Source organism: Pogona vitticeps, chromosome W (genome assembly GCF_051106095.1).
Source record: "Pogona vitticeps strain Pit_001003342236 chromosome W, PviZW2.1, whole genome shotgun sequence".
In the NCBI taxonomy this organism is placed as follows: domain Eukaryota; kingdom Metazoa; phylum Chordata; class Lepidosauria; order Squamata; family Agamidae; genus Pogona; species Pogona vitticeps.
Genome location: NC_135798.1, coordinates 769,485 through 791,905, shown reverse-complemented (window position 1 = coordinate 791,905; position 22,421 = coordinate 769,485). Strand labels below are relative to the sequence as shown.

The 22,421-nt window shown below is 47.5% G+C and overlaps 2 protein-coding genes across 16 annotated transcripts in view; one reads left to right on the top strand and one right to left on the bottom strand.

Annotated features, from left to right (window-relative positions):
• Positions 1-763, bottom strand: part of LOC144584984 (uncharacterized) — a 31,433-nt gene extending 30,670 nt beyond the window's left edge. The window contains exon 1 of the mRNA XM_078382398.1: positions 643-763. The gene's annotated coding sequence lies outside the window, so the exon portion shown is untranslated. The remainder of the gene's footprint in view (positions 1-642) is intronic.
• Positions 764-1,036: 273 nt separating this feature from the next.
• LOC144584995 (uncharacterized) overlaps positions 1,037-22,421 on the top strand; it is a 31,554-nt gene continuing 10,169 nt past the window's right edge. For 3 of the 15 annotated variants that reach the window (XR_013539490.1, XR_013539487.1, XR_013539486.1), the window contains exon 1: positions 10,460-11,222. The gene's annotated coding sequence lies outside the window, so the exon portion shown is untranslated. The other 12 variants (XR_013539493.1, XM_078382430.1, XR_013539489.1 and 9 more) reach the window with 11 other exon arrangements.

Sequence of the window (22,421 nt, the reverse complement as noted above, 5' to 3'; positions counted from 1 at the left end):
AGCAAGAGGTCTGGCAGACGTTCCCCCCCCCCTTGCAGGGAAGGGGCAGGGAGGACCCCCCTCCCTCGCCAGCCCCACTTTTCCTGCCCACCTGCCCCCCAAGTCACTGGGAATGTGGCCTCTTCCACCTCCCTTCTGCCCCCCCAGCGCCGCCCCCTTTCCCTGTCCAGCCCTTTAAGAAAGCCCTTCGGCCCTTTGAGGGAGGGGGGCGTCCCACGTCATGAGAGGGAGGCACGTGCACGGGGGGGGGGGCAAGAGATGGGAGGCAACTTACTTTCTCCCACGTTTCTCTCCCCCCCACACACCGGGGCGGCTGCTGGCAGGATTCGGGGGGGGGAGGGTCTCCTCGCAGGGAAGGAAACTCCCCCCCCGCCCCTCTCCGTGGATGATGAAGCCCTCCTCCTCCTAGGGCCTTGCAGGGGCGGAGGGGGGGGTCTGGATATGGACCCCGGAGATCCTCTCCCCCCCTTTGAATCCCCTTCCCCTCGAGGAGACCCAGAAGGAAAAACGGCCTTGCAACCGCAGGAGGGAACCTCGGCCATGTCCGGAGAAGCCGCCCCCCCCCGAGAGTGGCCACCTCAAACCCCCCCCCCCGTGCAGATCCCACCCATCCGCACCCGACCTGCCCCTCCGTCACCCCACCTCCGTCCGGGTCCCGATCCGGGAGGCGCCAAACACCCCCCCCCCAAAAAAATAAGAGCCCCGCTTCTTCTTCTCTCCAGGCGCCCCCCCGGCAGGCGCTGCAGATCCCGCTTCCGGCTCCCGTTCGAAGGGGCCTGGGGGGGAGGGGCTCTTCTCCCTCCCCTTCGTAGCTCTAGGTTCCCTCCCCCTTCCCCCCTCCCTCCATGAACGGGAGGGGATAATGGCAGAAACAAATGGGGGGGCGGTTGGAGGGCAGGAAGGCTCCAAAGGGGGGGGGAAAGCCCTCCCAAGGTCTCCCCACAAAGAGGCAGAAAAAGGGGGGGAGGGAAAAGGAGACCCCACGGACGAGCAGAGCCGAGGAAAGGGGGTTCCATCAGTATCTTCCATCATCTCCATGCACAGCACGACTCTTCACTTCGTTGTTTAGTCGTTTAGTCGTGTCCGACTCTTCGTGACCCCATGGACCAGAGCACGCCAGGCCCTCCTGTCTTCCACTGCCTCCCGGAGTTGGGTCAGATTCTTGCTGGTAGCTTCGATGACACTGTCCAGCCATCTCATCCTTGGTCGTCCCCTTCTCCTCTTGCCTTCACACTTTCCTAACATCAAGGTCTTTTCCAAGGACTCTTTTCTTCTCATGAGATGGCCAAAGTACTGGAGCCTCAGCTTCAGGATCTGTCCTTCCAGTGAGCACTCAGGGTTGATTTCCTTTAGAACTGATAGGTTTGTTCTCCTTGCAGTCCAGGGGATTCTCAAGAGCCTCCTCCAGCACCACAATTCAAAAGCATCAATTCTTTGGCGGTCTGCTTTCTTTATGGTCCAGCTCTCACTTCCATACATCACGACAGGAAAAACCATAGCTTTGACTATTCGGACTTTTGTTGGCAAGGTGAGGTTTCTGCTTTTTAAGATGTTGTCAAGGTTTGTCATCGCTTTCCTTCCAAAAAGCAGGCGTCTTTTAATTTTGTGGCTGCTGTCTCCATCTGCAGTGATCATGGAAGCCAAGAAAGTAAAATCTGTCACTGCCTCCATATCATCCCCTTCTATTTCCCAGGAGGTGATGGGACCAGTTGTGATGAACGTGCATGTTTGGCCTGGATCAGGTGAAGAACCAAAGAGAGTTAGGACACAAAGATGGAGACCAACAGAACCAGAGGAACTATGGGACTTTGTATTTCTAGCTGGAAGCCCTCATTGTGAGAGATTCAACTTTTGAACTGTTGACATTCTGAACTAAATTGACAAAAACCATCTGCCGCTGGGAGTAGAGTCAAGGGGTTCAAGAAGACCCTGGTACGGAGACCCTCCTGAGCAAAGCCAATTCCATACCTGTCCACTAAGTGATGTAAGACCTGTTAAGCATTCCATACTTCACAATAGGTGATAAGGACCACGCATGCCATGTGAGCAACCTGAGACAAAGGAATCTCTTCTACGCATGCTCTACTAAAAAACCTGCCTAAATAGAATATAAGAAGAGGGGTTTAGGCAAACATTATTCTGTCTGTTTTGCCTGTTAGCCTGTCTGCCTGTCTGTCTGCTGAGACCAAAAAGCTTCTGAAACCAACTACCTTCTTTGGAACTTGGACAATGCAGGTAAAGAATTCTTCTCTCTTTGGTGAGTATGTATGTGGTGTGAATGTGATGAATGCATGAAACCCCTTTATTTAGAATTGTAATCAATAGGTATTAATTGATAATCAACATATATTAATGTGTCTTGTGAGGTCCTTTGCTGTTTAATGTTGTTCTTGCTGGGATACAAAAGAACCAGTAGTCACCCTTTCATGACAGAAATGGCGCAGCGAGCAGGGTATCCCAAGGAGGAGGGTTTCCTAAGGAGCAGGTTCTCCCATGGAAGAAGGTATATCCCAAGGAACAAGAAAATAATAAACAGCAAAGGAAAAGGGGTGAGAAAATATTGAACATGTCTCTTACTATTTTTCCTAACGTTGTTGTGAATGGGTGTGAGTGTGATATTCGTTTGTTCCTGAGGACTTGTGCTTCTCTAAGAAATAGTATTGTTTGTTGGTGTCATGGTTGTTATTTTGACCCTAAAGTATGAAGTGGGCTTTGACCTGTTTTAGGCTAATTTTCTGTGCTCCAAATTTTTCTCTTCCTTTGTCTGGCAGACCCGCCCCCCCAATCCCTCGCCTGTCTCTCTCTGACTATTCAGACTTCCAATTTCTCTGAGGCCCACTTGACTTCCTTCAGAGAAACTATGGGCTATGCTGTGCAGGGACACCCAAGATGGACAGGTCACAGTGGAGAGTTCCAAATAAATGCAATCCACCTGGAGCAGGAACTGGAAAGCCACTCCAGTATCTTTGCCAAGAATGCCCCATGACCAGAAACAAAAGGCTGAAAGATATGACGCTGGAAGATGGGACCCTCAGGTCTGAAGGCATCCAACATACTACTGAGGAAGAGCAGAGGACAAGGACAAGTAGCTTGAGAGCTTGTGAAGTGGTTCGGCCAAAGCCGAAAGGACGCTCAGCTGCAGACATGCCTGGAAGTGAAAGGAAAGTCCGATGCTGCAAAGAAAAATGCTGCATAGGAACCTGGAATGAACCTTGGGGAGCTGGAGGTGGTCAAACAAGAGATGGCAAAAATAAACATCGACATCCTGGGCATCAGTGAACTAAAATGGACAGGAATGGGCGAATTCAACTCAGACAATTATCATATCTACTATTGTGGACAAGATGGAGAAGCTCTATACAGTCAGCAAAAACAAGACCTGGAGCTGACCATCAGCTTCTCATACCAAAATTCAAGCTTAGACTGAAGAGAGTAGGAAAAACCTATGGGCCACTCAGGTATCATCTAAACCAAATCCCTTATGAATACACAGTGGAAGTAAAGAACAGATTTAAGGAACTAGATTTGGTGGACAGAGTGCCTGAAGAACTTTGGATAGAGGCTCGTAACATTGTCCAGGAGGCAGCAACAAAAACCATCCCAAAGAAAAGGAAATGCAAGAAAGCAAAGTGGCTGTCCAATGAGGCCTTAGAAATAGCAGAGAGAAGAGAAGCAAAATGCAAGGGAGATAGGGAAAGATACAGAAAATTGAATGCAGACTTCCAAAGAATAGCAAGGAGAGAAAAGAGGGCCTTCTTAAATGAACAATGCAAAGAAATAGAGGAAAATAACAGAAAAGGAAAAACCAGAGATCTGTTCAGGAAAATTGGAGATATTAGAGGAACATTTTGTGCAAAGATGGACATGATAAAGGATAAAAATGGGAGGGACCTAACAGAAGCAGAAGACGTCAAGAAGAGGTGGCAAGAATACACAGAGGAATTATATCAGAAAGATTTGGATATCCCGGACAACCCAGACAATGTAGTTGCTGACCTTGAGCCAGATATCCTGGAGAGTGAAGTCAAATGGGCCTTAGAAAGCCTGGCCAACAACAAGGCCAGTGGAGGTGATGGCATTCCAGTTGAACTATTTAAAATCTTGAAAGATGATGCTGTTAAGGTGCTACATTCAATATGCCAGAAAGTTTGGAAAACCCAACAGTGGCCAGAGGATTGGAAAAGATCAGTCTACATCCCAATCCCAAAGAAGGGTAGTGCCAAAGAATGCTCCAACTACCGCACAATCGCACTCATTTCCCACGCTAGCAAGGTTATGCTCAAAATCCTACAAGGTAGGCTTCAGCAGTTTGTGGATCAAGAACTCCCAGAAGTACAAGCTGGATTCTGAAGAGGCAGAGGAATTAGGGACCAAATTGCTAACTTGCGCTGGATTATGGAGAAAGCCAGAGAGTTCCAGAAAAATATCTACTTCTGCTTCATTGACTATGCAAAAGCCTTTGACTGTGTGGGCCACAGCAAACTATGGCAAGTTCTTAAAGAAATGGGAGTCCCTAACCACCTCATCTATCTCTTGAGAAACCTATATGTGGGACAGGAAGCAACAGTTAGAACTGGATATGGAACAACTGATTGGTTCAAAATTGGGAAAGGAGTACGACAAGGCTGTATATTGTCCCCCAGCTTATTTAACTTATATACAGAATACATCATGCGGAAGGCTGGACAGGAGGAATCCCAAAACGGAATTAAGATTGCCGGAAGAAATATCAACAACCTCCGATATGCAGATGATACCACTCTGATGGCAGAAAGTGAGGAGGAATTAAAGAACCTTGTAATGAGGGTGAAAGAGGAGAGTGCAAAAAATGGTCTGAAACTCAGCATCAAAAAAACTAAGATCATGGCCACTGGTCCCATCACCTCCTGGGAAATAGAAGGGGAAGATATGGAGGCAGTGACAGATTTTATTTTCCTGGGCTCCATGATCACTGCAGATGGAGACAGCAGCCACGAAATTAAAAGACACCTTCTTCTTGGGAGGAAAGCGATGAGAAACCTTGACAGCATCTTAAAAAGCAGAGACATCACCTTGCCAACAAAAGTCCGAATAGTCAAAGCTATGGTTTTTCCTGTTGTGATGTATGGAAGTGACAGCTGGACCATAAAGAAAACTGACCGCCGAAGAATTGATGCCTTTGAATTGTGGTGCTGGAGGAGGCTCTTGAGAGTCCCCTGGACTGCAAGGAGAACAAACCTATCAGTTCTAAAGGAAATCAACCCTGAGTGCTCACTGGAAGGACAGATCCTGAAGCTGAGGCTCCAGTACTTTGGCCATCTCATGAGAAGAAAAGACTCCTTGGAAAAAACCTTGATGTTGGGAAAATGTGAAGGCAAGAGGAGAAGGGGACCACCGAGGATGAGATGGCTGGAGAGTGTCTTTGAAGCGACCAACATGAATTTGACACAACTCCAGGAGGCATTGGAAGATAGGAGGGCCTGGCGTGCTCTGGTCCATGGGGTCACGAAGAGTCGGACACGACTAAACGACTGAACGAACGATTGTGGACAAGAATCCCGTAGAAGGAATGGAGTAGCCCTCATAGCCAACGAATCCAAGGCCGACCTTTCAACATCACAATAATCCAAGTTTATGCACCAACCTCCATTGCTGAGGAGACTGAAATTGAACAATTCTATGAAGATTTACAACACCTTCTAGAACTGACACCAAAGAAAGATGTTCTTCTCATTATAGGGGTTTGGAATCCTAAAGTAGGGAGCCAAGAGATAAAAGGAACAACAGGGAAGTTTGGCCTTGGAGTTCAGAACGAAGCAGGACAAAGGCTCATAGAGTTTTGTCAAGAGAACAAGCTGGTCATCACAAACACCCTTTTCCAACAACACAAGAGGCGACTCTACACATGGACATCACCAGATGGGCAATACCGAATTCAGATTGATTATGTTCTCTGCAGCAAAGATGGCGGGAAACTCGCGAGGAAGCCCCTCCCCTCCCCTTGCAAAGCGGCCTCTCCCCAAAGAACAATGGAGGCCCAATGAGAACTTGCTCCTCTTGCGTGTCACCCGTTGCTGGGCAGAAGCCCTCCAGGGCTGGGTCTCCTTGGGCGTCCCCCTGCCCTATTATGGCATCTATGAGGGGGTTGCCTGGCAACCCGGAGACGCACAAGGAAGAGGTTTTGGCTCCGCCCGGAAGATAACGGAGACCCAATGAGAGCTTGCTCCTCCTCCTGCTCCTTTATGAGTCACCTGTCTCCGGGCAGAAGTCGATCCTTCTTGAAGGCTGGCTGGGCAAGAACCCCCGTTTCTTCCCCCTCAGAGTGACGGATAGGCTGCCCTCCAAGCCCCACCCACGGCTCGTCTCTGCGCACGCGGGAGGTCCCCTCCCTGGCTCGGTCTCCCTCCCGCGCATGCGCTCTTCTTCCCCCCACAGAGGGGGCGTGGGTGAGCCAGGTGTGTGTGTGTGGGGGGGTTCTGTGGCGCGTGCGCAGTGGAGAAGGCGGCCAGAACGTCTCGCCTCAGGAAGGCGGTTGGGCGAGTTTTAGTAGCCGCTCATTTTTTAAAAATTCCTCCCTCAGGAGAAAGAGAAAACGGGAGGGGGATGCCTTCTGGCAAGTAGACACCCCCCCCCGCGTCCCTGGCAGAGTGCGGTGGGGGTGGTGGGGCTGAGTTTTCCCCAAGAGGATTCAGGATGGCGGGCAAGGCGTCTTTCTAGGAGGAGAGGGAGGCTTAAAACGTCCCTTCGAGGCAGAGCCTGTCAGACGGAGGAGGAGGAGGAGGAGGAGGGGACCCCATCCCCAGGTTGTGGGTGCCCCCCCCTCCCGGGGGGCAGGGACTCTCCGTGGCTGAGCGCCTCCTTTAAAGCTTTAGACTGAGAAAGGCCTGTTTATCCAGTGGAAGCCAAGGCAATGCTTTTCCCCCTCTGGGTCTCCTCGAGAGGGAGGCGGAGGGGGGAGTCAAAGGGGAGGAGGGGGATCTCTGGGGCCTGGATCCCACCCCCTTCTTTTTTTAAACTCAGATCTCTGGGGAGGGAGGAAGGAAGGCTCTCTCTGGGCAAGTTGAAAGATGGCAAGAAGCTTGGAAAATGGGGTGTGTGGCCTGTGTGAGGAAAGGTTTGAGGAGTAATCAGAAACCTCCCCCCACCCATCTCACTTTCTGAGTTTACAACCTCAGTGTTAATTAATTGTTCAGCTCCGTTTTATACACAGACACACACACAAAGGGCATCTCTCTCTCTCTCTCTCTCTCTGTCTGTCTGTCTCTTTCTCTGTATATATATATATATATATATATTTCACCCTCTTCCTAAGCTTCATCTCCTACCTGGACTGCAAGTGTTTCCTGTGGGAAAATCCCTGAAATGAGGTTGCAGGTAAACACCTGACATGGTGCAAGCCCTTGGCAAATCCATTCATGCATGTGTTGGTCGAGTGCAACTTTTAGGTCCAAAGGGTACCCTGGGCAAAAGGTCTCAGGACAAGTGGACTGAACTGGCCTAGAGATAAGGCCTGTGAACTAGATTACTGACCAGATACATGGAATGGCACTGATAAAAGTATATTCTGTAATGAACGTGGTGTGCTCTTTTACATGTTTTCTTGAGTGAAGTCTGCAACTATTTGCTTTTCTTTCAGCTGAAAATAAACAAATATCTATTGGATCTCCCTGCTTTTGGCTGATGGATTAATACATTAGGAACAGGCAAAAGCCAGGAAATTGTCTTGGCACCCTTCAGACCCAGGGGGGGGGAGGAGGCTCTCTTTCACCTCTGAAGGATACAATCGCAGATTCCTCTAAAAGAAGATCTGGTTTGGACGGGAAAGCAGAAGGGCTTTCAAGCTGGTTTTCACCTGTAAGGTGTGGGAGATCGTGGCACCTGGTCAGGTGGGACGAAGCTTCTCTAGGGAGATGGGTGGGGGGGCCACCTGGCTGCTTTATCCCACCCCCACCCCCTGCACACCTTTCCAGGTGGAAGCCACAGTCCCCCCTCTTTCTCCTTCTCGTCCGTTCTACCAACCCATCCTGTCTGGTCACTCTGGGAAGAAGGATTGTTTCCCTTTTTCTTCCAGCGCCTGGTGGCCTTTGAGGAAGTGGCTGTGCCTTTTACGGAGGAAGAGTGGGCATGGCTGGATCTGGACCAGAAAGCTTTGCGCAGAGAAGTCACGGAGGAGATCTGCCGGATGCTAGACACTCTTGGTAAGCAGTCCTTTCTCCTACGGTTGGAGAGGCTGTATCTTTTGGTAAAAGAAACATTTTAAACCTCGAGACATTTAGTTGCATCTCTTCTCTTTCACACTGTATTTTTTGTCTGTCTTGGCAGGAATTATGTGATTTTAAGGATTAAAACACCGAGATACATTTTTCCAACTTAACTAAAATCTGTGACACGACTTATTGTGTTCAGATGTAACACTTAAGATGGATGCCTTAGAACGGCCAGACTGCCATTGAACTAGCAGGAAGAGGATACTTGATTGTCGGGAGGTATCCGTAGCAAGAAGACAGAACGGAGTCATAAAACAGAACAGCTTCAAGGGACTCCAAGGTCGCGGAGTCCAATTTGCTGCCAAAGGTGGAGATCCACATTGCTAGAAAGGTAGGCATCCATCATCCTCTGTTTGCAAATGTTCGATGAAAGGATACTCCAGTGTCCATTCTACGGCTGAATGGCTTGTGCCCTCAAGAAGTTCTTCCTCATGGGTTACCCTTTGATGCAGCAATGCTGGGAACAGCTGGTCTTCTTCCCCCTATGATCCGGAAGGAGGGGCGGGAGGTAGGGGAGGCCCCAGAACAAAGCGGGTGGGGGGAGGAGTGGAAAGGGCGGAGCCTGGAAGGGACCCATGTGTGTGTGTGTGGGGGTGAAAGCCTCTCTATCCCCCCTCCCCCATCTGCCAAACCCTTGGCTTTCTCTCTGCTGGGTCTTGGGAGAGGCTGAAGGGGATCTGGCGAGGGGCCTCCCGGGACAGCCTCGGAGGAGGAGACTCTTCCCTCAGAGATAGAGGACCGGGAAGACTTTGTGGCCTGAATCTGACCCACATTTCCCCGCCCCCCAGAGACGGAAAGGAGGAGGAGGAGGCCATGAATAGCCACCAAGACCGTGAACTCATTAAATCTGACCTAGAGGTTAAAACAATTGTGTTTTCCTGCAATGTCCGAGGAGGGGAAGAAGGAAGGGGGGGAGACGGGAGAGCCTCCCTGCTGAAGGAAGGGAGAAAAGGGAGGAAGGGAAGCACCCCCCCCCCAAGACTCTCTCTGCGCGTTTGTGCCTGACAGGCCTCCATTCTTGCAGAAGGGCTGCCTGTGTTACTCTGTGCAAGACGCACACATGCACAGAAACAACCACTTTTCCCAGTGTAGGAAATGGGCAGCTCCTCCCCCCAGGGGCTCTCCTGCTGCCATTGCTGTGGGTGGGAAGAGACGGGGGTGGGATGGAGGGTCTGGGTTCAGGTCAGGGCCTGGTTCTCGTGACAGGAACTTCCTTCCCTTGCAGGGGCATCAGCACCCGCCTTGGCTGCCAGATGCGCGCAGAAATGAAATATCACCATCATCCACATCCCTCCCTCCCACCCAACGCCGCTGAGAAGAGGAGGGGGATCCGGAATGGGAAGTGGAGGTCATGCCCCTCCCACTTTTCCTCTCTAGCCCCGCCCCTTCCCGCCCTCTTTCCCGCCTGTGGATCCCAATGGAGGTGGGGGGGAGCAGTGGGGGGAGGGGTGTCCCTAGAAATATATTCCCCCAAAGAGAAGAAAAATACGGATGGGGGGGAAAGAAAGATGGGCCCCCTTTGTGTGAGTGCTTCTTACCCCCCCGACCTTCTCCAACCAAAGTCTGGACACAACCCCCCCCCCACAAAACCACTTTTGTTTGAAAGCTTTGGGGAAGGAAAAGGGGGTTGCAAAGGGGTGGGGTAGGGGTGGGGGAGGATAGGAGGGGTCCACAGAGAAATGGGGCTTGGAGGAGGGAGAAGACGGGGCAGGCTGGGAGGGAGGGATGTGGATGATGGTGATTTTTCATTTCTATGGCAGCCAAGGCGTCTGCTGAAACCCCTGCAAGGGAAGGAAGTGTGTGTGTGTGTGTTTGTGGAGTCTTGTGTGCTGCTGCTGATTTTTGGTTACAAAAATATTCTCAGGAAATTGTCTGAATCTCCTGTTCTTTTCCAGGAATAGACTTTCTTAGAGGCAGGAAATTCAGTCACTAGATTCTTAATTAGCTTAGAATTCATCCATTCATTCATTCAAAATTACTTTCCTCCTCTTTGCTTGTTTATGTCTTGCTGTTTTCATTGGCACAGGGGATGGTGGTCGGCTGGATGGCCAGACCTTGGGGGCTGAGAGGCTGAGTGAAGGGCCTCCTGGAAGATCTTAAAAAGCAGACGGAAGTTGCATGTCATCATCACACGGGGGGTGCCGGAACACCACATTCTTCTTCATAGCCACTTTCTGGTTTTTCATGCCTCTGTGAAATAATGCGGGGTATTAATGGAAACCTGAAACACTCCACAGGCTGAGGGTTGGGGGGCTGAACAGGAGCCCCCCCAGTACCACTGTCATTCGCAGAGTGACACCACACGAGGGAACATCCCTGAATCTGACTCCCCTTTTCATCAAGTGACCACTCCTCCCCCAGACACAAAGCCATGGTCAGGGCTGTGAAGGGTAACGAGCAGAAGAGGGTCTCCCGCAGAGTCCAGGGGTCCCCAACCTCTGGCCTCCAGATGTTCTTGGACTGCAACTCCCAGAAGCCTTCACTTCTGCCTCTGCTGGCCAGGATTTCTGGGAGCAGAAGTCCAAGAACATCCGGAGGCCCAAGGTTGGGGGGACCCCCTGCTTTAGACCCTCTGGACGGCTGCCTTGGGGGTGGCCACCCTTGAGACGCCCTTTGCTCTGTCTGGCTCGGCCTCCTTTTTCCAGCTGGCAAAGCGGGCACGAGATTGTGCAGCAGTTTTGGGCTATTTCCTGGCTTTTGGAATCATGGGTATAGAAGCACACAATCTCCCCCCCCCCAATTCATAAACCAGAATGTAATTTTTGAAGAATTGAATTCTCCAGATTGTCAAAAAGACAAAGGCTTCTATGCTAAGGGAAGGCTTTTGGTTTTTTCAATCAGAGAAGGCTCCAGAATGATTTGGTTTTATTTTTCTCTCCCAAGGACGAGGTGAGACTCAGCGGATGATTTCCAGGATTTTCTCTGGACAAAAAAGCAAGAATCCAACTCAGAAGCCACCTAAAACTTGAATGGCAGGTGAGATCTCGTTCATTCTTTGGGACCAGAAGCACCACTGTGTTTGCTTATTTATTAAACAGTAACTGTATGATTAACAGGAGATGAGATGTTGTAAAGCTTACATCAGTATTTCAGAGAATTTTAGCCCGATCGCAGGAAGCATTGGGAGCGTTTGGAGGGTGCCTTCTACCAGATCTTCCATGGTGCCTGGTGAGGGCCAGAGGGGCCACCGAGATGGGGCGTGACAGTGCAAAGGAGACTGAGTTGGTGTGAAATCCCCATATTCTGAGGTTCACTTTGAGTCTCTTCTGTCAACTTCTGGAGAACTCTGGTCTGTGAAAGCAAGCACACATGGTCAGTTCTATGGCTGAGTGCAGGTTCGAACCCAGGTTGTGTGAGTCCCAGTTTTACTGTCTACAGCAGTGCCTCTCTGAACATGTGCAGTTTTTTTGGTTCCCAGTCCTGCTTGGCCCAACCCTGTGGTCACCAAGAGCAGGTGCTGTCGGTGAGATTCCAACCCTGGACAGCCTGGCATGAGGCCTCCCCTGAATTTCTCCTTTCCTCTTTTGGGATACAAGAGGATGAAGTGAAGAATTCACTCCTGCATGTGGGGATTTTTGGGGAAGGAAAGATGGAAAAGAGCCGTCTTCTTCTTCTCGCTTCTATCCATGGTATCTTTTTGGTAGGTTCCAGTCGATTGATTGATTTGGGGAGCATCTGTTATCCTTCCACCTGACATCTCAGGCACATCTTTAAGAGAGAAACACCTTCTGTTAATTCTCCACCATGAGTTTCTGCTGCAGAATTAAGGGGATTAATATCCCAAAGGATGCCGTTTCTCCCACTTTGAGAGGGAAAGTGATCCTTGATGACCTCTTCCAAGTTCTGAGAATGGTTTTTGCAGGATGGAGGCTGTCCTAGGAGAACACCCGCCAGCCTTCTTCCTGTATCTCTTTGGCTTCTTCCTGCGACGACCAAGGCAGGGTCTCCCCTGGCCGGGCGCGGAGCCTCAGCTGCCCTTGAAAGGAAGGGAAGGGAAAGCCGGAGACCCAAGGAGGAGGGAGGGGTGCAGTCTCTTCTTCAAGAAGGGCTCCTGCCGGGACGTTCTCACAGGGAAGAGGGAAGCTTTGCACAGCCTCTGGAAAGAAACAAGAGGTGGGGAGATTGCAGGGTGTGGGTGTGGGCGTTTGTGCATTTATCGGGCCCCAGGCACGGATTTTAGAGAAGGTGCCCCTTGCTTTAAGCAAGTGGTAAATAGAGCACATACACACAGAGAGAGACATATACACACTGTAGCGAACAGCCCTGCCCTCACCTGTCCGTCACAGCTGAGCAGTAGAGAATGAGCCAATTAGGGGATGGAAGGCGGTGCCAAGGGGGGAGGGGTTTGGATATAAAGGCTGGTGTATGGAGTGAAGGAGATTAGAGTGAGATTCTGTGGGTGAGAGAGATTCTGGTAGAGAGAGACTGTGTGAAACTTAAGAGTGAACTGAGAGTTGATAGAGCTTTGATTCAGATTCAAGTGATTATCAACCTGTGACTTACCTACTGTACATTAATCGGATGTTAACCTCCCTGATCAAATAAGTTAAGTTTCAAAAGTACCCATGTCTCCTTGAGTGAATGGTATTGAGGCAGCAATACCTGGTGGCAGCGAAGAAGGAAGAAGAGCGAGAACCTCGTGAAGACCTGAAGGATTAGCAGCTTCAGAGCTACATTAAAACTTGCATACGTACAGACATAAATTTGGGTTGAGGATTTCTCCCTTAAGGTTCCCACAGTTTAAAAAAATTGACAAAATCTTTGTCCATCATTTCCCCAAAACGTATTGAATCTCTTGCAGAAACATAATTGAAATAAAGTTTGAGGATGATGGTCTTTGGTCATAAGGAGAGGACATTGAGGGAAAATTTTTCAATATTGAATCCCAATGTCAGATGAAGGGGTGAAAGATACATGGAGGCAGAGAGTAGGAGGCAAACTTGGATTACTGTGATGTTGAAAGGTCTGTCTTGGATTCGTATTGAAATCATTCCATCATTTTTGAGATTGTATCCCAGTACAGATTTTCCCACTCTTTTGTTAACTACGTGGCCTACTCCATTCCTTCTACAGGGTTCTTACCCACAATAGTAGATATGATAATCGTCTGAATTGAATTCGCCCATTCCTGCCCATTTTAGTTCAGAGCTACTTGTCCTTGTCCTCTGCTCTTCCTCAGTAGCATGTTGGACGCCTTCCAACCTGAGTGTCCCATCTTCCAGCATCATATGTTTTAGCCTTTTGTTTCTGATCATGGATTTTTCTTGGCAAAGATACTGGAGTGGCTTGCCAGTTTCTGCCCCAGGTGGATCGCGTTTAGTCAGAACTCTCCACTGTGATCTGTCCCTCTTGGGTGTCCCTGCACGGCATAGCCCATAGCTTCTCTGAATTACTCAAGCCCCTTCGCCACGACAAGGCAGCAATCCATGAAGGGGATTATTTCGGATAGTGGTTAATATTAATCAACTATAGATTCCCATTACTGTCCCTTTGGGAAGTATCAATTCAGGCAAGGGGAGTTCATGCTGCTTTCACAATACTGTATGGGTAATTTTTCAAATGTTGCCAGTAAAGCCTTCAGGAGACATATGCCTTTCAAAGGAGTCAAAGACAGAGGAAACTATTCGGTTTAACCTCCAGTTAGATTCTGCTCTGTGCTACATTCTCAAGACATCTTTTTTCTCTATCAGGTAACAAACATGATGGCCAGAATTATACAGAGTCTCTTCTTCTGGCCCTGAAAAGAGTCAAGTGTGAAGCCAGGAAGAAAAGCTTAGAAAAACCCATGAGCTAAAGGAGAAACGGATTAAATGCCTGACGCGTGGAGACAGCTTCAGACCAGTGCTGCTAGTTCAGTTTAAAGAACTCACCCTGGGGGAAATCATACAAAAACATGGAAAGCGAAAAGAATTTCAGCAGGAGAAGAAATCTGCCTTCACATCAAAGGACCCACACTGGGGAGAAACCACATAAATGCATGGAATGTGGAAAAAGCTTTAGTCGGAGTGATAAACCTAGGTTACATCAAAGGCCCCATACTGGGGAAAAACCGTACAAATGCATGGAATGTGGAAAGATAAGAAGGCAGAAGAAGCTCATTCAATTTTGTGCTGGTTTCCACTGGAAAGAATAAATAACAAAATGCTGATGTAATGCAAAACAGAGAGAAAATACAATAAACGCAGTGCATTTTGAAATGCCACTTCTGATGATTTTTACTTCCATCGTTAATTAACAGATATCACAAAATAGACCTTGTGGAACATAAGCATATATTGTGCAATAGAAGCTTTTACAAAATTAGTGTAAATTGTGAAGGCGATGGATGTTCTAAGGCTAACTGATGAAAGAAAAGCAAGTAGTGAAGTGAGAGAAGCTGTCCTTTGTTTTATAAGGCTTTACCCTTAAAAAAATAGTAATTGAGTTTTAAAGAGGGTACCAATGAATCTATTCTCTCTTTTTTATGAACCTATATATATTATTCATGAAGAACCAGGTATTTCTATGCTACTGTATCGAGAGTATAGGTAAAGGTAAAGGTTCCCCTTGACAATTTTTGTCCAGTCGTGTCCGACTGTAGGGGGTGGCACTCATCCCGCTCTTCAAGCCATAGAGCCAGCATTTGTCCGAAGACAATCTTTCCGTGGTCACATGGCCAGTGTGATTTAGACACGGAACGCTGTTTACCTTCCCACCGAGATGGTACCTATTTATCTACTCGCATTTGCATGCTTTCGAACCGCTAGGTTGGCGGGAGCTGGGACAAGCGACGGGTGCTCATTCCGTCGCGTGGATTTGAACTTACAACTGCTGGTCTTCTGACCCTGCAGCACAGGCTTCTGCGGTTTGGCCCACAGCGCCACCATGTCGAGAGTATACTGCTTTGTAATGGCAGGGATTGTTGGAAGAAGTGGAAATTTTGGTTTTTCAAGCTCCGGTCTCTTCGGGCCCTGGACTGCACTGGGTCGGAGGTGACCAAATCGTTTGATCCTTAACATCTGAGCTTCTCGGAGACTGGGAAACCCAAGTCGTGGGAAGATTTGGTTTTGCTGACTTATGCAGAATAAAGGAATATAAATATTGGGAGAAATCTCACACAAAGTGTTATTAGAAAGGAATGGAGAAACATAGGTGTTTGGTTTCATGATGCTGGGTGAAAGTCCTTGGAAGAGCAGAAAGATAACTGTGGCAGTGACAGCCACTAATGAATTTTACAAACAGCTGGGAGAGAACAAAATTTTCTGTCTGTGAATAACACACTTACAGCCAAATAGTGCTTTTTTTACTTTGTATATATTTATTTTTAAAGTTTAAATACTTTTGCATGTTTATTGTGGATTTTTCAGACTCTTCAGCCCTGTTCTGAAGATTGTTCTTCCTAACGTTTCGCCAGTCTCTTTAACCAGCATCTTCAGAGGACCCGAGTCAGAACTCTTTGCTCTGGTGCAGTTCTGACTCCTGTCCTCTGAAGATGTTCTGGCCACAGAGACTGGCGAAACGTTAGGAAGAATAGCCTTCAGAACATGGCGAAAGAGGCCGAAAAACCCACAACAACCTCCAACATGAATCTGACCCAACTCCGGAGGCCGTGGAAGACAGGAGGGCCTGGCATGCTGTGGTCCATGTGGTCACGACTTAACAACTAAACAACAACAACATCTACAATATGAGATATGCAGGAAATGGGGAAACCAAGAGGAGATTCAGACAATTTCATGAGAATAATTTTAATCCAAAATCATCAACAGCAAACCTCACACAAGACTACAAACACACACACACACACACACACACACACACACACACACACACACACACACACACACACACACACACACACACACACACACACACACACACACACACACACACAGATTTCCCCAGGGGTTCTCCTGCCCCCATTGCTGTGGGTGGGAAGAGCGGGGGGGGGGATTGAGGGTCAGGATTCAGGTCAGGGCTTGGTTCCTGTGCCAGGAACTTCCCTCCATTGCAAAGGCATCAGCAGCCGCCTTGGCTGCCAGATGGACACCACAGAAATGAAGTATCATCATCATCATCCACATTCCCAGCTATCTTCCAACCTACCCACTCCTGCTTTTCCCTCCAACTTCACTCACAACCCTGGCAGGAGCTGCGAGGGACGCAGGTGGTGGGGTCTTGCGGCTGGCTCCCCCCCTCCTTTCGTGTTGCCTGGGTTGGTCTGGAATGGATGCTTCAGAGCCATTGGCTTTACAAAAGCCCTGCCTCCCACCTACAAAGGCTAAAATGATCCCTGTGAGGAGGGAGTCTTTCTGGGTTGCATTTCTCTTTTTATTTTCTCCAGCCCTCCATCTAGGAGGGGCGAGTCTTCTTCTTCTGCCTCTTCCCAAAGCCCCCTCCGTCCGTCTGTCAAGAGGAGCCTCCAAAATCAGAGGCCGCCGGAGAGGTGGTTCGTCTTTGGAAACGAGGAGCCGGCCTTTGGGAAACGGGCTGGCCCTGGAGGGGGCCTTTGGGACCCGGCCCCCGGAAAGGGCTCTTCCTGGCAGCCAGGAGAAAACGTTCCAGCAGAGATCCCCTTTCTTGGGGGGAGCAGAGGAACTGGCCGGCAGGATCTACCCCTCCAGTGCTGGCCAGGGGGGGGAGGGGGAAAGGGGGCAGAGGCCACCTGGCTGGAGAGCAGACTAAGGGGCCTGGATCTAGCCCCCCTCGCTCCCAGTTGACCCCCTATCTTCTCCCCCCTCCAAGCCCCATTTCCCTGGGGCCCCTCCTGTGCCCCCACCCTCTACACAGGAACTTTGCCTGAGGATCCAGACAGAGGTCGGTGTGGTGATCCCCCTTTGTGCCCTTTATATCTTTGGGCTCTACGAAGGTAAATACGCCCTTTTTCGCTGCCACCAGGTATTATCCTAATACCAATTCAAGTCCCACACACACAGGAGCTGCTCATATACTCAGGAATCAGGGGATTTGATCAAACATTCTTTTATTAATGAACAAAAATTATAAGGAGAATCAAATATAACTGTTTCAGGTGTTCAGTTATATTAAATCATGTATTCAATCACTGGTATTACTCATATTATGCTTATGCATTCATTCCTACTTGTTCAATATGATGTAAACTGTTCAATTCTCTTTCCTAACCCCTCTAATCGATTCCTAAACCCTAACACTCTCTCAATAACTTCTGGTCCCTGACTCTCTCTCTCTCTTCCTCTCTCCTTCCAACTCCTCAATTGTCTCCTCCAGCTGTCTTACCTGTCTCCTTCTGACTCTGCCCCTCCTGCTCTGTCCTCTGATTGACATGCAGGGATGATGTCATCTTTTGGGTTCCGTTACAATGGGCGATGGCCCCGGGGGGGGGAGAGGAGAGAGCAGTGGGGGTGTCCCGAGAAAGATATTCCCCCAAAGGGGAAAAATATACCCCCGCCCCCCCCACCTCACCCCCTCTCCCATCCTGGGGGGAGGGGAATCTTTAGTGGGGCTTGTTTCTGTGTGTGGGGAAAAGAGAGATGGGAAGTCAGGGTGGGGCTGAAATCCTGATACTCCGAAGGGGCAGGAAGGACCCCCCCCAAGCAATGTCCCCGGGCCACCTTTTTGTACGTGTGTGTGTGTTTGTGTGTTTTTCTTGGTGAGTCCACTCCCTCCCCCTGTGATGAGATGGGTTTTTAAGTTAAAATCTTTGAAAGGCATATGGGTTTTGTAATTATGAAGTGAGCCAGAGAGGTTCCATTTTGTTTCTTTATATATAATATCTGTGCTATGCTGACAAGTTGTTTTCTAGGCGAGCAGAGAGAATGTTATTCGGATAGCCTGAGAAAAAGGACTCGGTGCGATTAGATGGGAATTGTTGTGACTCTTTGATAAACCACCGTAACCCAAACAACATCTGCTGTGGATGAGAAAGAATTCATGTGATGTAACAGGACTGTTTGCCTAGTAACGAACTCTGATTGGATGACATCGTGGGAAGGTGCATTAGGCCCTTGCCAGTTACTCTTGAAAAAGGAACTTTTTACCTATGGACTTTGTCTTTCCAAGACCGACCTTTCAGTGATTCGTGACCTTCATTTCAGCCATATGGGACTTACCCTGATGTCTTGAGAGAGAGTGTGGTGGCCTACCTACATGGACTGGTTTCTATGCTTTGCTGGATTACTTGTAGACTTACGGGTTTTTCCTAAGGACTGTGCATGGACTATTCTCTATGGACTGTTACCTATGGAATGTTCTTTATGGACTTCTTTTCTTGGAATACTCCATATGGACTATGCTCTTGTAATTTTGTAAGGACTATGGTACATTTACTGGATTTTTCTTTTCTAAGGACTATGGGACATATAATGGATTTTTACTTTTGTTTAGGGATTTTTATTCTATAGGATCACTGAGGACTATAGCCTTTTTATAACCAACTTGGATTATTTTGTTTACTAATGATTTCCTGGACTGGAATTGTTTTTATTCATCTTAATGGCTTTTTGGGTTTTTGAATACTTTTCTATTTTTCATGTTTTCTTTGCCTCACTACATCTGTGTAACTAAACAGCACAATGCTAGATTATTTGTTTTGGTTTAATTTGGCTCTGATACTTAGTAACATGCTTTTTCTTTAATAAAATAAAGATTATAAAACTCATTTGGTTTCCTGAACAGTACACTTGCCATAGGGTCATCTGAGAGTGCTGCCTCGGCCTAGCTTACTTAGAGTCCTGTCAGTGGTGCAAGTTAAGTCTAAGGACTACAAAGCCCACTTGACCTTTTCACAATAATATCTGAGAGTACCAGGGTGTTCTTATGTGGGCAGACTTGTGAGAAGGAGTGTTGTAGCATGGCTGGCTGAATTGGACTCTTTCAGCTCATTTTAGCATGTGCAAACTCCTGATTGCTCTCTGTCCAAGCTTACACGTGTGTTTTCGAACCCGTGTTCGTCACATGGTGGCAGCGGTGGGATGAACCACGTGCTGGGTTTTGTAGTACCTCAGGATGACCAATTTTTGTTCTATCTGGCAGCTTGAGTGACTCTGATCCACAAGCTAAGTTTTGATTGCAGTGGGACACTGAGGCTTCAAGGAGCTAGGTGCTTCTCTGGGTGTAAACAGTTGCTTCCTAGGAAACGCTGTTTGCCAGCAGTTAGATCTAAAGGCTGTGGTGAGAGGTGTTAAATCTTCAGGCTGTGGTAATGTGTGTTAGAATCTGGGGTGCTCTTTTAAGAAAGAGATTCCCAGTGGGACAAGCAAACTGTTAGGAAACAATTGAATTTAAGCAGTAGGCATGTGCAGGTTGTTACAACGTTGTAGTGAAGAAATTCCAAGATGCATGTTCTTTATTTTTTGGAGTGCTTACACCCAAGTTGAGCAGGTCATTTCACAATCTTAGGATTGCATAAATGACTCTGGCCACTTTGTTCTGGCTATGTTGTTTTGGAACTTGCATCCAAGTATTTTGTTTTTGTTTTTGGCCTAAGTGTACTCCTATAATCTTAGGATTTGCCGGAGCACCTGGCCGTGTTCCAGTCTAGCTCTGGGTCTCCCCACTACGATCTTAGGATCTGGCAGGAGTACCTAGTTGCATCTGGCTTGGCCTAGAGTCATGCCCTATGATCTTGGAAGTATCTATCTGCACCCAGTTCAGTCAAGGATCATCTCTGTAACTCTAGGGTTCACAGAGTGATCACAGTTTTTCTTTTCTCTTCCTTTTGGATTTTTCAGTATTTTGGTTTTGGCAGCTGTCTGGCCTCTCACAGACCTTAGGGTCACCGAAGGGACAGCAGTTGGTCAGAAGTGCAGAAGAGATTTTTAATTTTATTTTGGTTTGGCAGCTGTTTGTTCTCTCGCCTATCTTAGGATAGCAGAAGGGACAGCAGTTGGTCAGAAGTGCAGAGGGGATTTTTAATTTTTCATTTCTATTATTAGAAGTTTTGGTTGCTGACCTAGCCAAGGCTAGAGTGCCAGCAGAAATGGAGGAGCAAAACCAGTCTAAAACCGTGGATATACTCTTAGAAATGGCTTCGGGATTTTTCGAGCAAGCCAAGCAGAAAATTAGGGAAAGAGATTTCCTGATACGTGAGCTTTATCAGGAAAACATCCTTTTAAAACGTTTTCTTAGCACAGAACCTGGCTTGATGCAACGGTTTTTCCAAGTTCAGCAGGGTTCCTTTGGGAATTACTGCAACGAGACGCTCCAAACAATTGGGAGCAACCCTGAGATGCAAGATGTTTGTGTGGAAAGAGTTAACGAGGCCCAGTGGAATGCTAAGGAGCATTCCAGAGAAGACAGCGATTCATCGTCCGTCCAAACAAAGGATTTACAGGCCCTGGAGCCGCGCGAAGGGAGAGGAATGCAGCCGAAAGTTTGCCGGGAAATAGCATCGGACGGCGCAAGGGAAAACTGCAGTGCATTGGAAATCAGCTCAGCACCAACCTCAGCTCTTACTCAGAGCACAGGACAGGTGAGAAGTTCTGAAATAATTTGGGAGGAGACTATGGGTTTGCTAGAAGAAGGAGCGCAAGGGATTTTCCAAAGTAATAAAGCAATTGCTGGGACTGAGAGCTTAGAAGCAACAGGACTTGTGTCAGCAGATCTTGATGCATGTCAGATCTCAAACAACCCCCCTTCTCTTAGCCAGAGGGAACAGCGAAAGCAGACCCTGTTAGGTTGGCAGAGACCCCATGTAATTCATGGCAGTTCGGAAGTAAAGAAAAATACCAAGGGGGTGGCCTACTCAAGGTACCGGAAATCATATCTGAAAAATTTGGCCCAGTACCACAGTTAATCTTCTCAGAAAGATCTTTAGAAAGAAAAGCAGAGGTTTGGGACAATACTTATTTTCAACAGCCTATTTTCCAAGGAAGTGGTGAGAAGACTGATACTGTTTCTGAGGCTATGCAGAGTACTTCCGAGGGAACTTTGTTGCAACAGCGGCCTCTTGTGACCAAACCTGATAGCACAGCTAATTCAGCAATACATGTGTCCAGGTGTGTGGCATTTCTGGACCAAGGCGTGGAAGGCATTGATCAATTTGGCCCAGGACAGATATTGAAGCCTGTGTTAGCTAAACCCCAAAACGTCTTCTCGAATTCACCGGGAGAAACTGATGTGGTGAAACTTTTTATTACAGTCAATGAAGGATTTACTGCTGTTTCTGTTCCTATAGATCTAGAAGGGTCTAAGGGCAATTTAGTGTCTGGAACTGTTGAAAGGCTTTACCAGATTTTAATTAAAGAGGAACATCGCCCTGATACATCATTTACTTGCCCCCAGGGAATTTACCAACTCAGAAAACTAGCACCTGGAATGGAAAATACCTATGTTACTTTTCAGAAATTGGTTGATGAATTCTTTGGTGATTTATATTATGTGATTGACTATGTAGGCAACTTTGTAATTTACAACCCTGATCCAATTCAAACAAACCAAAATGCTTTGTCATTCTTAGAGAAGCAGAGACATCGAAGCCCAAGATTAATGCTGTGGTATTTCAGATTGCAAAAATATGATTTTGATGTTGAACATCTACTGTTAATTCCTCACTGCTTATCTCTAATGTTTAGTGCAGATGCAAGGGGAGAAAATGGCTAGAATTGTTAAAGCTCTGATGTTTGATTTTCTTGATATTTTGTATGACAATGTTCCTGAGCATACATAGAGTGTTTTCACTATTATTACTTCATATCAGTATATTTGATTAACAAGTTATTATGATGTTAACCCTTGTTTCACTATTTTACTGTTTGATGACTAGAGTATTATCTGAGCATATGCAGAGTGACGTATTTGATTAAGTATACTAACTTGTTTATTCTTCTGTTTTTCAGACTAGTAGAAGTGTCTAACGCAATTTTCTCTCATGTATGGTAAATACTGTAATTATGATAGTTCTCATGTATCAATTGTTTTGCTATTTTAGAATCATATTTGAAATGTATTACTTTATGCTCATGTTAATATCTTTCTCTGTTTTGTTAATGCTTCATTATGACATCTCATCTTATTCAGTTATCAAAATTAAAACTTAAATTGTTTAGGAATTTTGTTAATCTTCAGGGGGCTTGTGATGAGATGGGTTTTTAAGTTAAAATCTTTTAAAGGCATATGGGTTTTGTAATTATGAAGTGAGCCAGAGAGGTTCCATTTTGTTTCTTTGTATATAATATCTGTGCTATGCTGACAAGTTGTTTTCTAGGCGAGCAGAGA